This window comes from Talpa occidentalis, unplaced genomic scaffold (assembly GCF_014898055.3).
Source record: "Talpa occidentalis isolate TD23 unplaced genomic scaffold, MPIMG_talOcc4v2.1 talOcc4.6, whole genome shotgun sequence".
Taxonomy (NCBI): Eukaryota; Metazoa; Chordata; class Mammalia; order Eulipotyphla; family Talpidae; genus Talpa; species Talpa occidentalis.
Window position 1 is genome coordinate 129,514,903 of NW_023604972.1, and position 15,579 is coordinate 129,530,481.

General features: G+C 34.7%; 1 protein-coding gene across 5 annotated transcripts in view; it reads left to right on the plus strand.

Moving 5' to 3' along the window:
• The window catches only part of CDH12 (cadherin 12), a 783,460-nt gene that overhangs the window by 713,578 nt on the left and 54,303 nt on the right, over positions 1–15,579 (plus strand). The window lies entirely within an intron of this gene.

Consider the following 15,579-nt stretch of genomic DNA (forward strand, 5'->3'; position numbering starts at 1 on the left):
CTTAAATATTCACAATAACTTGGGATCTTGTTCTAATTTGTTATTAATTGCAAAAGTAATATAAATCTGAAAATTCTGGTATAATTTAAGGCTCTTTTATATATGCTACCATTTTATTTCTTATACCATATGGTTAGTATAATATTTCTCTGCTTACTGTTTAGCAATTACATGTGTTGAATCATTCTCATAGATTTGTTTAAGTGTTAGATGATATTACAGTGAGGCTATTTGCTCTTTACATTACTTTAGTTCTATTTTATTTTAGTTTTATAATAGGTGAAAATTGCCATAGTTTCTATGATAATAGATTGATTCACACCTGTATCCTCTCTGTAACTCTGTGTTTCTTATTGAAAATGAGTACTTCTCACTTGTGTTACATCTAGTTTTCTTCTGCAGTATCACATTTAACACCAATCAGTATCTGTCAATTTCTGTTATATTTTCAAGGATTATTTCAATGTTCCTAGGACTTAAAATATAAAAATGAATGTTTCTTTTATCGGTATTTTCAGAAACTTGATTAAATTGCTAGACATTCATTTGCATGAACAGTTTTTTTTTCTTTTATAAATTGCTTGCCTTTCCCAACTCTAGGAGATTTTGAGTCCATCCACAAAATTTAATATCACTGAGAATATTTAATTAAATATTTTATTCCTTTACCTGTAGGGGTTTTCAAATTCTACTACTTTGCCATTATTTTAAAATTACAACCTATATTTTCTTGTGGAAATATTTTTATTTAGCAGTCATATAGTCTAACCACAAAATATTGTAAAAGTGTCAATTAGAAATCCCTATGCTTTAGAATAGAATGTATTTGAGATATAACCAATATATAATATGTTATGATTAATCACACTTAGTATTTTAGAGCAACACTTTCCCTTACTTTGCAATTAAGGAGATGGAAAAAATATAAGTAAATATTAAAATGAAGGCAGAAATAATGCATTTAATTCACTAGCATATGTCATTAATAAAGAATATGTTCCTAAATAAAAATCATTGATTTTTTTTTTCATTCCTTATGTGAGGCAAGCTGTAATAGCTAAGTGAGGAGGCCAGTTTGGAAGAGGGCTCCACTTTTATACAAAAGGTGACATTGTGAACTTGAATCTTGTTTTCATTTTATACATATAAAATATGTCCAGTTTAGGCTGTAAGAAATAGTATAGATTTCTAGTGTCAATATTTTTGTTCACAAGGAAGATAGAGAGATTTTCAGATGAGGGATATAAAATCAGGCCAGGTGTATACTGCTTTTGTAGGTGTAAATAAATGGCAGTTTGCAGAGGTTTGAGCAGGGACCTAGAAAAATAGGTGGGAGAATAGGGGCATGAAAATGTTTCATTGGGAGAGAAACTAGAGCATGCCTAGGAAGCCATGATAGGCTCTTAGTCCCACTGACACAGGAAGATGCCTTCCAGATCTTAGCTAATGAAATGAGAATCTGGGTGAAGTGGTTATTTTGTTTGAAATGTATCCAGTGTTAAATCTGTAGGTAACTAATGAGACCCACTAAAAAGGATGGTGGGGGATAAGGATATTAGACATTTTAGAGCATTTGTGTGCTGTCAGGAAAGTCTACTGTTTTCCTTTTCACAACAAAACCCTGCTATCTGCATTTCCCACATTTTGCTGTTAAGAAAACTGGAGCTTACACTAAATAATTTACTTAGAGAGACTTGAAAAACTTGCTCAAGACAAATGAAATTAAATGACAGGTATTTTTTTCCTCTGAAGTTCAAATCCCTTCAACTTAATATAGTATGAAAATGAAAAGATAATTTCTTTTATCTGCTACTTCAGAACCATATATTTTAGATCACATCTGCAGCAGCCATATGACATATGTTAAAATGTTTTCATTCTGAAACAAATGAGAAGACAAAAGAAATATACCAAGTAGATACTGTGAACAAATTATTTTGTTTTTGCAACATGCATATTTGATCTACAGTTTGAAACTATAATAGGTAAGAGATATTTTCAAATCATAAGAAGACAGTTTTCACATTTTTCATGAATAAAAAATTAATCCCCTTGAAATTTTACATGCCTGTGTGCCAAGCCCTTTTTACTCTACTGTCATTTTGAATTACATCCTTCAGAGGAAAAGACAGAAGACATTTATAAACATAAAATTCATCTCTTAGGAAGTCAATGTTCTTTTTGCAGGAAAACATCTTATATAGGACAGTTAAACCACAACTATGACTTAATAATAGTCTTTTGGATGAAAGGTTAAAAAAAAATATGGTCCATACATAAATACTTAAGAAAAACTTCCCCACAACTAGTATATTCATTCATGCCTATTCAGCAATTATGCTGAAAATAAAATATTCCTACTGATGAATTTCATGAGCTACATTTTTGCTTGCTTAAAAATGCATAAGTTTCTCACACTATATTACTAATAGTGTGCGTGTGCTTGGGTGTTATGTGTGTGCCTATATATATAAGACTGTTAAGCACAGCCTTTCCATCCATTCCCTTCTATAAATCCATTTAAATGGCAAATACATTTATGTCATGCAAGCATAGTTTGCTGTTTTATTGTTGCAAAATAGTTCCTGAGATATCAGAAAATGCATCCAATTGATGTGATGATGATGGCACTATTGACACCTAAATAAATGTGTCATGCAAAATGTAAACTGATTTGCATATTTATTCCCATTTAACACTTATAATAACTATATAGTATTTTCTTAGTTATGAGAGAAAAAGAGCAAGACTATTATTGAGAAAGTTAAGGACAAGATCATGGAACCACTTGATGAGTGAAGCCAAGACATAATTTTACTTGTAGACTTAAGAACTCTTAACTTTTTATCACTTTCCTCCATGAAAGACAATTTGCTTTTGATGTCCCAGTGGTTCTACAGATAGAGCAGGAAATGCCACAAACAAAAGTAGTAATATTGTTTCAAATTTAAAATTATAACTTGGCATATTAAAAGCTCTCTATCTGTAGTCATATGAAGCATATTAATATTTTCTTTGCAATATCTTTTCCACGCATGTAGCTACCATCTGCTACAATCCAGGATATGTGCAGAGGACCTCCATTTGTTAAAATAAGTTTAAAAAATGCTGATAGTTTTCATTACTTGAATTTTAAATGACAAAACCATCTAACAGGCTGATTTAAATTATATATGATGACATCAGATCAATTAAGTGGTGTGGTTAATATACATTAGGCAAAATATTCATATCTCTCCCACTTTGTCTATTTCTTCTGCCTGGTCATTTTGCAGTGTATATGAAAATAACTTACATAAAATAAAGCACTGCATAAACAACATTGAATGAAAAGAGATAATTACAGCCAACTGCCGGAAAGTTCTTTTTCCTTCTTCAGTATAAAAAGAGAAATGTTTGTCTGATGTGTTTAAATGCAGAAAGAAGGACATTGACAATTGTTCCAAGAAAAACTTCCAGTTGTAAATAATGTTTAAAGTAGCACTTTTAATCAAAATACCTTCCTCAATCAAATACCGACTAAATGCCTAGAATGGACTGTTTCATATGAGGGATTTTGACTCAGTTACAAACCAATATTACATGTTATTATAATAATTATATAAAACATAGTTGTGTCCATATTAAATAATAGTTAACTTATCAAAGAAAACATTTCTAAATATTAGACTCTCCCCAGGAAAAAATGTTACTCTTCTGAAATTAATATAAAATAATCTAAATAAAATTAAAGCATCAAGCATCAACCAAAGCGCCTATAAGACAATGAATGATGTTTGATTCTATTTCTTACATAAACTCTCAGTTAAAACTACTGATCTATGCATAAAAATATATATGCTCCTATATGTTTTTTCTCTAGTGTACAGAAAGACTATAGGATGTGCAGGCTAATTGTTGAAATATTAACTAAACAAATGTTGATAGCTAAACATTTCCCTAAAGAAAGATATTGATGTGCTTAGTTAGAATGTATTTCCTCTTTTAATCCTGTGATTACATTTTTTGGCTTCCATATTAATATTGAACCTTTTGTTATCTTCAAATTTACTGCATAACATTTATTTTTAAGAAATATTTATTACAATATATAAATGAGAAACATTTTCATTAAAATAGACAAATTCAATAATAGCCAGATGAAACCACAGTTTCATCTCTGCCATTCAGCACTCTTCTGGGCTAAAATTCTGGGCTAAAATTTTCCTTGAAACCATGTAATAATTCATTTTGAAAAAAAAAAAAAACTAAAGGCTAATTGAATTTTGACAATTGCTTAGGTCCAGACATCTGGATCCAACTAACCAACATTTAATTGTTATGGAGATGACCTAGATCAACCACTAAATATGTAATTTCTTTGCATTTAGTTGATTTACATATATGTATACATGATGAGTATTTGTGTATATAATCTGAGAGCTCACGATTTTGTGTGGATTTTTATAGAGCTGAATTCACATAATTGTATGTTTAACACATATATTACATATTATATGCATATAATTTACTACTGTTTAGGTAAGTATTATAATTTCACCTTCTTTCAAATGTTTGAGGTGAGGAGGAGAGTGCAGGGAATTTGTGCTGCAAGTTGAACAAATGCAATTTCTGCGGCGCCGGTTCGATCCCCGGCTGCTCCCTGGCCACCGGAGGAGGGTCCCACATGGCGCGCAGACCTCTCCTGCCGCCCGCTGCTCCCCTCAGCAGTGTACTTCGGTCCTGCTGCCTGCTCTGCTCCCTGCTCTGGCTCTGGTGAATTCTCTCACCCTCCCGCGCTTCTGACTGTACCCATTGCTTGTATAAACAAACAAACAAACAAACAAACAAATAAATAAATAAATAATGCCTCTATTAAAAAAAAATACTTAAAAAAAAAAGACTATCTTTAATTGGAACCAGGTGGAATATATAGAAAGGACAATGATTTTTATCAGTATGCCTTTGCTAGTAACTCTAGATAGAATCATTTTCTTATGCAGACCATTTTGTTTTGGAAAACACTTATTTGTGACACATTATATTTTTATTTTGCTTTAAGGTGTTATCAGAACAGCTTTGCTAAGCACATACAGGGAAGTGAGTGAAAGGACCTTTGAAATCTTCATCCAAGTCAAGATATATATATAATATAGTTATGTATTTATATAAATATGTATTCATATGTTATACATATAATATATAAACTTATATAATATCATAGGATAAAATATGTCCTGGCATCTGAGTACAGAGGAGACAATCTGCTACCTAGGAGAGGCCAGAATATGTAAATATGCTGAGGACACTTCAGTGATTTTCACAGTCTCTGTTCCTACAGGGAAAGCATTACACAGGAGTCCTACCTCCCAGTTTATCTGCGGATCCTGGCTGCTTGCCTGCTCCTACCTGTAGGTATAGAGCAAATAACTGATAACACCTCCTGCGTGTTTCTAATGATGTTTTTGTGAGAAACGGCAAGGCTGACTTTCCATGCTTATCACTGGCTCCAATCTGTTACTTTATAAAGGAACTAAAAACGGAAATGGCAGGAATTGCTCTGTAACAAATGCCGGAAAGAGTATGGACAAAAGAGGGGTCTTACGTGAAATTTACTACTGTTAAGATAAGGATTATTATTTCACCTTCTTTCAGGTGTTTGACGTGAGGAGGGGAGTGTGGGGAATTTGGGTTGCAAGTTGAACAAAAGCAAGTTAAGACTGTCCTTAATTGGAAGCAGGTGGAAGTTTTTAATAGTATTATAAAAAATCAATAATGTGTTAATGTGTTGACAAATTCATGTTTTTGCTTTTCAAATTTAGTGCTGATACTGATTTAGCATCAACTTTTGTGTACATTTTAATTCCTAAAATTGAAGTTCAACTAATATTTAAGTGAGTGTAAATGTGTAACACGTTCCTAGCATTTTTTTGATACTTATACCGAGCCTATGGCTTTTAGGGACTGATTTCTTTTACAAATGTCTCTAAAGTAGGGAGAAAATGCAATTTTCAGAAGTAGTATTTTATGTGCTATCCATATTTTAACCTAGATGATATATAAATATAATATTAATATATAACCTTTTAGGTCAATGCCTCCCAAAGTTATGAATAAACGGGGGCCTCCCTGTTGGCCTGGGGTTAAGGTTAATTAAGTCTCAGTGCTACTGCCATGATGACCCACAACTCTGGCCAGAGTTCCCTCCCTGGCCAGGGAGCTGACTCACATGGTGCAGCAGACCTCTTCTGTCCGCCCACTGTTCCCCTCTGCAATGTATTTTAGTAGATCCACCTATTTTGCTCCCCAGTCTGTCTCTGGTAAATCCTCCCACCCCCCCATCTCTGGTCTACACCCCAGTTCTTCTATGTAAAAATCAATAAATGAAATCTTTAAAAATATATGAATAAGATAAAAAGACAACAGATCTGTGCTATTATAGGTATGCATGATATATGATAATTACATACATGTTTATCAATTACATTCACTCTTCATTTTGTGGGAAAAATTTTAAGCATAAAAATCATAAATACAAGAGATTAATAAAATTGCACAGTTTTTGTCCAGATGTTATTTATATTTCATATAGATGATAATAATGACATCACCTTTTCTGTCTCCATTCAGGAAAAGCAATCCAAGATATAAAACTAGCTTTCTACTAAGTGAAATAATCCAAGGTATAAAACTAGCTTTCTCCTAAGTGAAATAAACACTTCTTCTATTTTAATTCCTAACTGAGTATTTTGTCTACCTTGATTAAATAATAGTCATTTTCTGGAAACAAGGCATGTGAAAGATATGCTGGGATCATTTACAGCATTTCCCCCAATGATTTTGAAATTGTATTTGTCTCAAGAATTCCTGGGAGTTCTGTGTCCCTGTGATGGAAGTTTTCTTTGAAATTACATAGGTGGTACCCAGAAATATGACATTGAAATAAGTGTTCTGCTAGATTCTGATATAGATTCTGACGTTAGAAATCACTGGTTTACTGCAAAGAAGCAGCAGCAAATGTTGATTCTCTGAAAACACTCATTATTCATTACATAGAGATAATGAGTTAATTATTTTGCATCTCCTGAGAATTTTTTTATTCATGCAAAATCTCCTTCACATATATTTAGATGGAGACTGAAGATTAAAATTCTTTCATCTATTTTTTCTGATTTTTACAATGGAGTTAATATTGCATTATGTCATAAGTTTCAGAAGTGCATGGTTGAAAATCAATTTATTCGTTTTAAACTAAATATTTAATTTTTTTTACAATTTACCATTCGTGTATAATCATATATCTTGCTTAGAAATCTTCCAGAGATCTCAGATATTGATGCTCCAAGGCTAACACTGAACTGAATCCATTTTGTATGTAGGCTCAGTAGAAATCTCTGTCCTCCAGTGAGGAGGGAATGGTGACTTTCACTAGAATGCACAGACATAAATGTAACCGACTGAAAGACAATTAGAATTTTTAAACCACTTCTCATTGTTATCAACATCACTGTATCACACAACTATGATTTTTTATTTTTTTTACTGATGCTGACACTTTTTTTTTGGATTATTACTTTTATTTATTTTTTTAATAATAAATGTTATTTTTATATTCCCCATACAATTGCAACCCCCCATTCTGACCCCAATCCCTCCCCTCCCGCCCCCCACCCCCAAAAAAGTGTCTCTGGTTCATAGTTTTTTGTTGATTTTGATTTTCACTTTCTTATAGTTATTCTTTTTCCTGGTCCCTTATTTAAGTTTTCTAGATTCCTGCTATGAGTGAAACCATCCGGTATTTTTCTTTTTCTTTCTGGCTTATTTCGCTGAGCATGATCCCTTCCAGCGCCATCCATGTTGCTGCAAATTGCATGTGTTTATCTTTTTTTGAATGCTGAGTAATATTCCATGGTATATATGTACCACATCTTCTTGATCCAATCATCATGTGGAGATTTCTGGACCTACTAAACATAGAGCTTCCATATGATCCAGCAATTCCACGCCTAGGTATTTACCCAAAGGACACAAACATCAATTCCAAAGAGCACCTGCACCCCTATGTTTATAGCAGCACTGTTTACAATAGCTAAGCTTTGGAAACAGCCCAAATGATGCTGACACTTTTGATGTCTTATTTGGTCCTGGGCCACATGTGGCCAATAGCAAAAGGTTGCAGCCCAGTGACTCTCTCCACCCAGTAAGCAAGTTCTCAGAATAACAGCCTCTGAGCTACGCCATTCACTTGTCTTAATGAAATCTGAGTGTAAGGGTCAGGAATGAACCAGTGCAGGTTTTCTGATCCCATGCAGACCGGGTAAAGGAGGAGTCAGAGGCCTCAGTGGTTTTGCAGGTTTTTATTGGGATTACCAGGTACATGGCAGGCAGGGGTGCTGGGGGTCCAGGCAGGGCTTTACTCTGGGCTCTCCAGCCTTCTCTCAGCTTCTGCTTGGTTTCTGCTGCTGCTGCTGGTGTTCCCGTGACGCCACCCTTAAAAGCACAGTCTTAGCCCAGGTGAATCCCATCTACCTATGCCCACACCCTATTCCAGGTGCCCATCAGGCATGCATTCAGGACCGCAAGGATCCATCATCTATCCTGATGGTGGGAGGGCAGAAAAGCCTGACATTTGTCCTTACCCTACACTGAGCTACTTTTAAATTATTTTCTTGAACAAGATTACATAAAGTTTAAATTTGAAGTAATATTAAGATATCGTCTCTAATATTACTAATATTGTCAACATTTTTTTTTTTTTAAGATTTATTTATTTATACAAGCACTGGGTACAGTCAGAAGCGCGGGAGGGTGAGAGAATTCACCAGAGCCAGAGCAGGGAGCGGAGCAGGCAGAAGGACCGAAGTACACTGCTGAGGGGAGCAGCGGGCGGCAGGAGAGGTCTGCGCGCCATGTGGGACCCTCCTCCGGGGGCCGGGGAGCAGCCGGGGATCGAACTGGTGCTGCCGAGGCTGCAGGCAGCTTCGCAACCCAGCGCTCAACCGCTGCGCCACCGGGGAGGCCCTAATATTGTCAACATTTATAACAATGTCTAATGGCTGTAGATTCAATAAGTATTGAAAATACTTGTCAATATTCATCTGGCCAACTCACCTTACGTGGCATTTTATTAAAGTCTTGAAGAGGTGGCTTGAATATTCTGGCATTATATAACCCTTACTTCAGTTGTGAGACTTGACCTCTGATACAAGAAAACTTAGGTTCCAAAGCAGACTAGCAAGTCAACACATGAAACTATTCTCTACTTTCCACCTTCAGGCCTTCTGGCGACAACAGGAGAAGAATGGCTCTTGTAACAACAAGTTCCTTCTAGTCAGAACAAATAGATACCAGCAGCAAAACTCAGCTGACTTAAGTTATAATTAAAACTCTAGATCTTTGAAAGCAATGGCCACATACCTTTCACTTATCAGCTCCTTAAGTTCACAAGACCACAGTCTGCTTTTCTATTTACCTGCTAGAATGGCTTTAGCCAGTTTCAAGATTTTCCCCACTTGGCACTTATAGAATATGATGATGCTAGTGAGAACAGCTAACATATTGCATGTGTATTTATTTTACCATTAAAATTAACTTTTTAATCCTTATGAGTGTTTCCTATTTATATAATGTTGAAAGAGAAAACTGAAGTAAAAGATGTTGCCAGATATTTTGTAGTTACCTGTGTGATGTAGCAGGTCATCATTGGATACCGCATTAAAGCTGTGATTTCAGATACTCGTTTTTATGAAAATATGGACAACTGCTTCTAACACTGAAATTCAGCCATTATGTAGGAGCAGGGCCCTTTAAATGTGAGTGACATCAATCCACTCTTCTACTACTCACCCTGGAAAAGACACTCTCTTAAAGTCTCTGTGAGTTTGTTTATATTTGTAACATTTTTTTGTAGAACAGAGCACTCTATGATTTACTCACTAGGGCCTGAATAAGCCAGCTGAGCTCTCCCACTCCATTTATACTTTATCATCGCCAAATTACCATAATAAATAGGGTGACCATATTTTTTAACTGAGACATTTCCAGTTTACAACTGGTCTCAAATAAATTACTAATAGGGATTGCTTTTGCCCTTAAAAGTAACTTTATTGGGGTAATCCATTATATAGTTATCGTACTATACAGTGCTTCTGGGAGGATTTTAAGTAAAATCATAGAGTCTCTCACAGAAAAGGTGTTTATTTTTTTCTCTTCTATTCCATTCCAGGTTTCCCTCCCTGCCTCTGCCCAACCTTATCACCGTATCTCTTCATATCTTTCAAATCAAGATGCCACATGTCCTTCTTATAATATTCCCTTACCTGTTGCTTCTGCTTTGTCAGAATTCTGAATTAATATAGGCTCAAACACAAACTTAATTTAAAAAAAAAGCTCATTTCTGCATTCAAAACTGGTCTTACCACCAAAAAAAAAGTTAAAATCTTAGAACTGATTGTATTCTTATGCACATAGGAAATAAATGCCATGATTTATAACTCCATAGAATCATTTGTGAAGCACATTCTGGTATTTCTATCACCAAACTAACATTATCATTACCCTGCTCACTTACAATGACTGTGTTTATTTAAATTATAACATTCTGATTCACTTTCTCCTGAATAAAATGCAGAGGATTAAGTGAATCCATGAAGCCTCCATTTCCTTGAAAGTCACCAAATTATTACCATTAAAACTCTTTACTTATGGACAAGTAAAAAAGTAGTCCCTTTTCATATGAAATCTTCATTTTCTTCGTTTTCAAAATAGTATTAGTAAGACTGCATACTACATTTGTCAATTACACTTAGTTGATTCCCAGTGTATCTAGTGATCTCCACAAACCTTATCATAAAGGATTTTATAGTACTGGTATTAAGGCATCTGCATCAAAATAATACTATTTTAAAAATGTTACCTAGTGTAAAGTATCTGCACTCTGAGTATCATTTCCCTAGTTTTTGGTAAACTTTATTATCTTTGCCATCTGAGAAAATCATGTTAATAGTCAAAAATGCCTGCAACTTTTATATAATCACATATATATTTATTGACACTAGTTCTTGATTCTTAAGAGGTAAGAATTGAATAATACATCCTCGCTTTTCTCAGACAACAATGCACTCTAAGACAAATATCTGGGTATATAAATATCACCATGATACAATTCCCAAGTAGGAATATGATGAGAATAATTATTGGCATAAATATAATATGGAAATGTGATCTGATAGGGATTACTGGAAAATACTCATGAAGAACATTTGAGAAGAACTGTACAATCAGATTTTGACATTAAAAGGAGGCGGTTGGCCACAAACATAAGCATATATTTGCATATGTTTGTGCGCTTGAGTGAAGGGTCAATATCATATGTCAATATGCCAGAAAAATAACTTTGCTAACTCAGTAAAGTTTGGAGCAGAGAGTAGATGTGGCAAAAAGCCAGGGAATTTTTTTGGACTAGATAAGTAGAAGCAGAATTGAGAGATGTGTCAGTAACAGAATGGAAAGGACTTTGTGATCTACTGCATTTAGAGGATAACTGTGATAAAGCGCATGGGAAGAATGATTTAGGTTGAAAGATGGTTTCTCAGTTGATATGCTGAAATATGAGTGTAGATGAACAGGAAATGTTTGAAAATACAGGGACCCTCGAAGTGAAGTCAGAGTCAAAAAACATTACTGAGAAACATAAATACAGAAGTGATGAATGAGGTCTAAGGCCTGAATAAAATTAATCAGATTTAAGAAGACATAACTCTCCTTAAATATTGCTATAGGAAAATCCAGGAATGAGAATCAAAAGAGATATAAAGAGAATCTTAAATATAACCACATCAAATCTTTAATACATAAATTTCTGACTGCAGTGGCAATTTATAATCAGGTTTGTAGGCATTTTAAATTTACTTTTATTTCACTTGGTTTAAATTTCTCTATTTCATATCTGCCTAAGTAATAGCTCTAGCATTTATACAGACAATAAAATTATACTTCTAATTTTTTTTTTTATGAGAGTTCAACAGCATACAGACAATACTGAAAACCAGGGAAACAAAACATTTTGTACATCAGAAACATTTTATTCGCAAATATCAGGCACAATAAAAAATATCATTGAATAACAGCATTTCATTGATTTCTGGTTTTATTGATGTAAATGCAATAAAAGCTGTATCAAAATGTTAAACTGTATAATGGGGATATAAACATTTAATCTTTTCCCTCAAGTTAACCTGTGTAAAAGGGGAAATTGTTATGTTAATAGAAAGTTATACTACTTGATTAAATAAGAAAGTTTTGCACACAGTGATATTTAAATGACTTAGAAGGTACCTTAATCATTACAGATTATGTCTGAGAGAATTTTGGAGAAAATAATGTGAAATCTGAAAATTGTCATAAGAGTTAGCTAGTCTGGGGGACTCTCTGATGACATAGGGGTTAAGTTTTAATGCTAATTCTACCACAGTCTGAGCACCTCTGGCCTACACCCTAGTTTTATTATGTAAAAATAATAAATAAATAATTGAATAAGTTAAAGAGCTAGAGTGCAAACATGTCCCAACATATTTAGACCATTTCAAAAATATGATGTACTATTTCAAGAATTATGAAACAATGAAAATATAAAAAAAAAAATCAAAAACCATTTTAATTGTCCTTGAAAGAGTGACAAATAGAATTTATATGCAGAGTTGAGGAGTAATAGGCAAGTGAAATATTTTGAGCAGAAGTAACAAATGAGGGAAGAATTATGGAATATTCGAGTAATAAAATGGAGGCAAAGGCAGAAGATTTAAATCATGTGTCCATTCGTGATGTATGGGTATATGATGGGTATTCAGAAACAGAATTTTCAGATCAATGTATGGGTGCTGTTGAATGAAATAGTTTTGGCTAAAAGAAGCTAAAAGATTATGAGTGAGGAAACTTAGCAAATTTTAATTTTTGAAATTAGTCTGTTTCAAAAAAATTTGTGAAAAATCAAACAGTTGGGTAAATAAATATTCACCAGTGAATTTGAATCCCATGCATTTTTTAGGAACTTAATTTATGTTATATTTATTTATAATTTGTAGTAAAACCTAGTGTGGTTATTTTTTTGTGAAATTGCTGGGGAATGTTACTTTGATTATCACTGTATTTTGAAAGATAGACCTGATATCACATAGAGACAAAAGAAAGGCTTACATATTTAATGGCGGTTTTAAGGGAACATCGCTCCATAAAATGGATGAACAATAGAAAGTCATTGATGTATTTGAAATGCTGTGAACTCTTGCCAAGATTTCCATCATCCTTACTATTATATAACGGGTAATGGGCATAGTGGTTATATAAATCATATGTATTAAAAAATACATATTTTTGAGAAGCAGAAACACTTTATTTTGGCAGTCATTAAGTAATATAAGTGGATTGTATTTCACAGTTCATTTGAAGAGTGATGTTGTTGGAATTTCCAATGCAATTTATTGGGAAAAATTATAAAAAGCAATTTGTTTTATAAAAAATATAGATATGTGTTAATAGAATCTACAAATGAGTGGGACAATAGTATTAAAGTTCTAACTTTGTGCTTGAAAGATGGCCCATGTAATAAGGAAGATGGAATTGGAAAAACAGAAAGAGATGTCATAACTTTTCTTTCCTTTCTTGGGTACAAGAGAAGTTATTTTATCTTTCTAGCTACATCCTCTTCCCAGAACCCTTTTACATGTCCTAATCCTCTTTTCTTTCTTTACTGATTTGTTCTCTGAGCAATGAAAAGAGGAATATTCTCCAACCCTACCCAAACCACTCAATCAACCCTTAATTTAGTGTAGTTAAAATTAAGAATTTTGAAATGTTTGCATTTTAAGAAGTTTATTTGTTTACCCAATACTCTGTATCTACTAATGGCATTCAGGTAAGAAAACCACAGGAAGAGAGATGGCAGATCAAAAGAGAAATTGCAGTTTAGATCAGAAATGCCACTTGATTTGTTTCCCCTCACTGCCTATGAGTGACTAATCCTATTTCCCTGATTTCCTTATTGAAAGCTGAGAGATTAGTGTGCTTGAGCTGACTCTACACAACTATTTCATCCAAGAGTCCACATCTCCTCCCAGCTCTGTGTTGAATGCTATCACATTGACTTGAAATCACCCATGAGGGGAACTTCATATCACAGAAATTGAAATAAACTTAAAAATCAAGGCCCACATCTATTTCCCTTCCTCAGTATAATCTGATTATTAAATATTTACTAAGACATCACTGATTGGGAGTTTTAATAATAATTTTTATCTACTAATTTTAAAGTGAAGATAAAATTAGCTAATAATGGAAAATGTTTAGGACAGCACCCGGGAAATAGAAAGCACTATACAAATTATTGCCAGGGGAAGCAGTCATAGTAATAGTAACAACCTTATGTCTATTCAACTTAAAGGGTAATCGCTATTTTAAAAGTTCTTCCTTTCCTTCATACTGACACTCAGATTTTCTGCAAGTTCATACATTCCCTTGCAAGACAGATCTCCTTGACAGAAGGAGTGGAGATTCTGAGAAGAATAAAATGGCCGAGGACTCCCTGGTGGCTCAAGGGGTTAAGTCTCAGCACTGTGGGGCTAGCCTCAGCCACTGCCACAGGAGTTCTATCCCCGGCCAGGCAGCTAACTCACATGACACAGCAGCCCTCTCCTGTCTCACTTGCTGCTCCCCTCAGCAGTGTATTTCAGTTGATCTGCCTGGTTCTGCTCCCCACTCTGTCTCTGGTAAATCCTCTCATCCCCACACCTCTGGCCTAGAAATGTTCTTGTATGCGTAAATAGATCTTTAAAAAATAAAATAATAAAATGGCCACCTCTGCCCTTGCAGCTCAACAGGAAAAAAAAGTTTGCAGTGAAACATACAAACAAAATAGCAAAACATAGATATATTTAAGTGATTTTAGGAGGTAAAAATACCAACCATACTAATGAATTTGCTACAGAAAAGGGGATTCCCATTTGTTGAGCTGGAGAGATGGCAACGCTGTTTGCTGACACAGTGAATATTAGGAGATGCCTTTTTCTAGGTGCATCTCAAGTCTATAAATGCAGGCTCGAGGGCCTCCCCGGTGGCGCAGCGGTTGAGCGCTGGGTTGCGAAACTGCCTGCAGCCTCTGCAGCGCCGGTTTGATCCCCGGCTGCTCCCCGGCCACCGGAGGAGGGTCCCACATGGCGCGCAGACCTCTCCTGCCGCCCACTGCTCCCCTCAGCAGTGTACTTCAGTCCTTCAGCCTGCTCTGCTCCCTGCTCTGGCTCTGGTGAATTCTCTCACCCTCCCGCGCTTCTGACTGTACCCAGTGCTTGTATAAATAAATAAATAAAAATAAATAAATCTTTAAAAAAAAAAAATGCAGGCTCGAGTAAATAGGCCAAAGTTGAAATGCCTTGAGGATATGTTATAGGGCAGCCCCGATATTGAACGGGTTGCCTGGCTGCGGGTCCTCACCCGCGCGCTTACAAGGGACTTATGAATACTCCACTACAGGCACACACAAAAGGTTCATGAAAGGTTTATTTACAAGGGAAAAGGAAATAAGGAAAATGTACAACTCAGGGAGAAAAT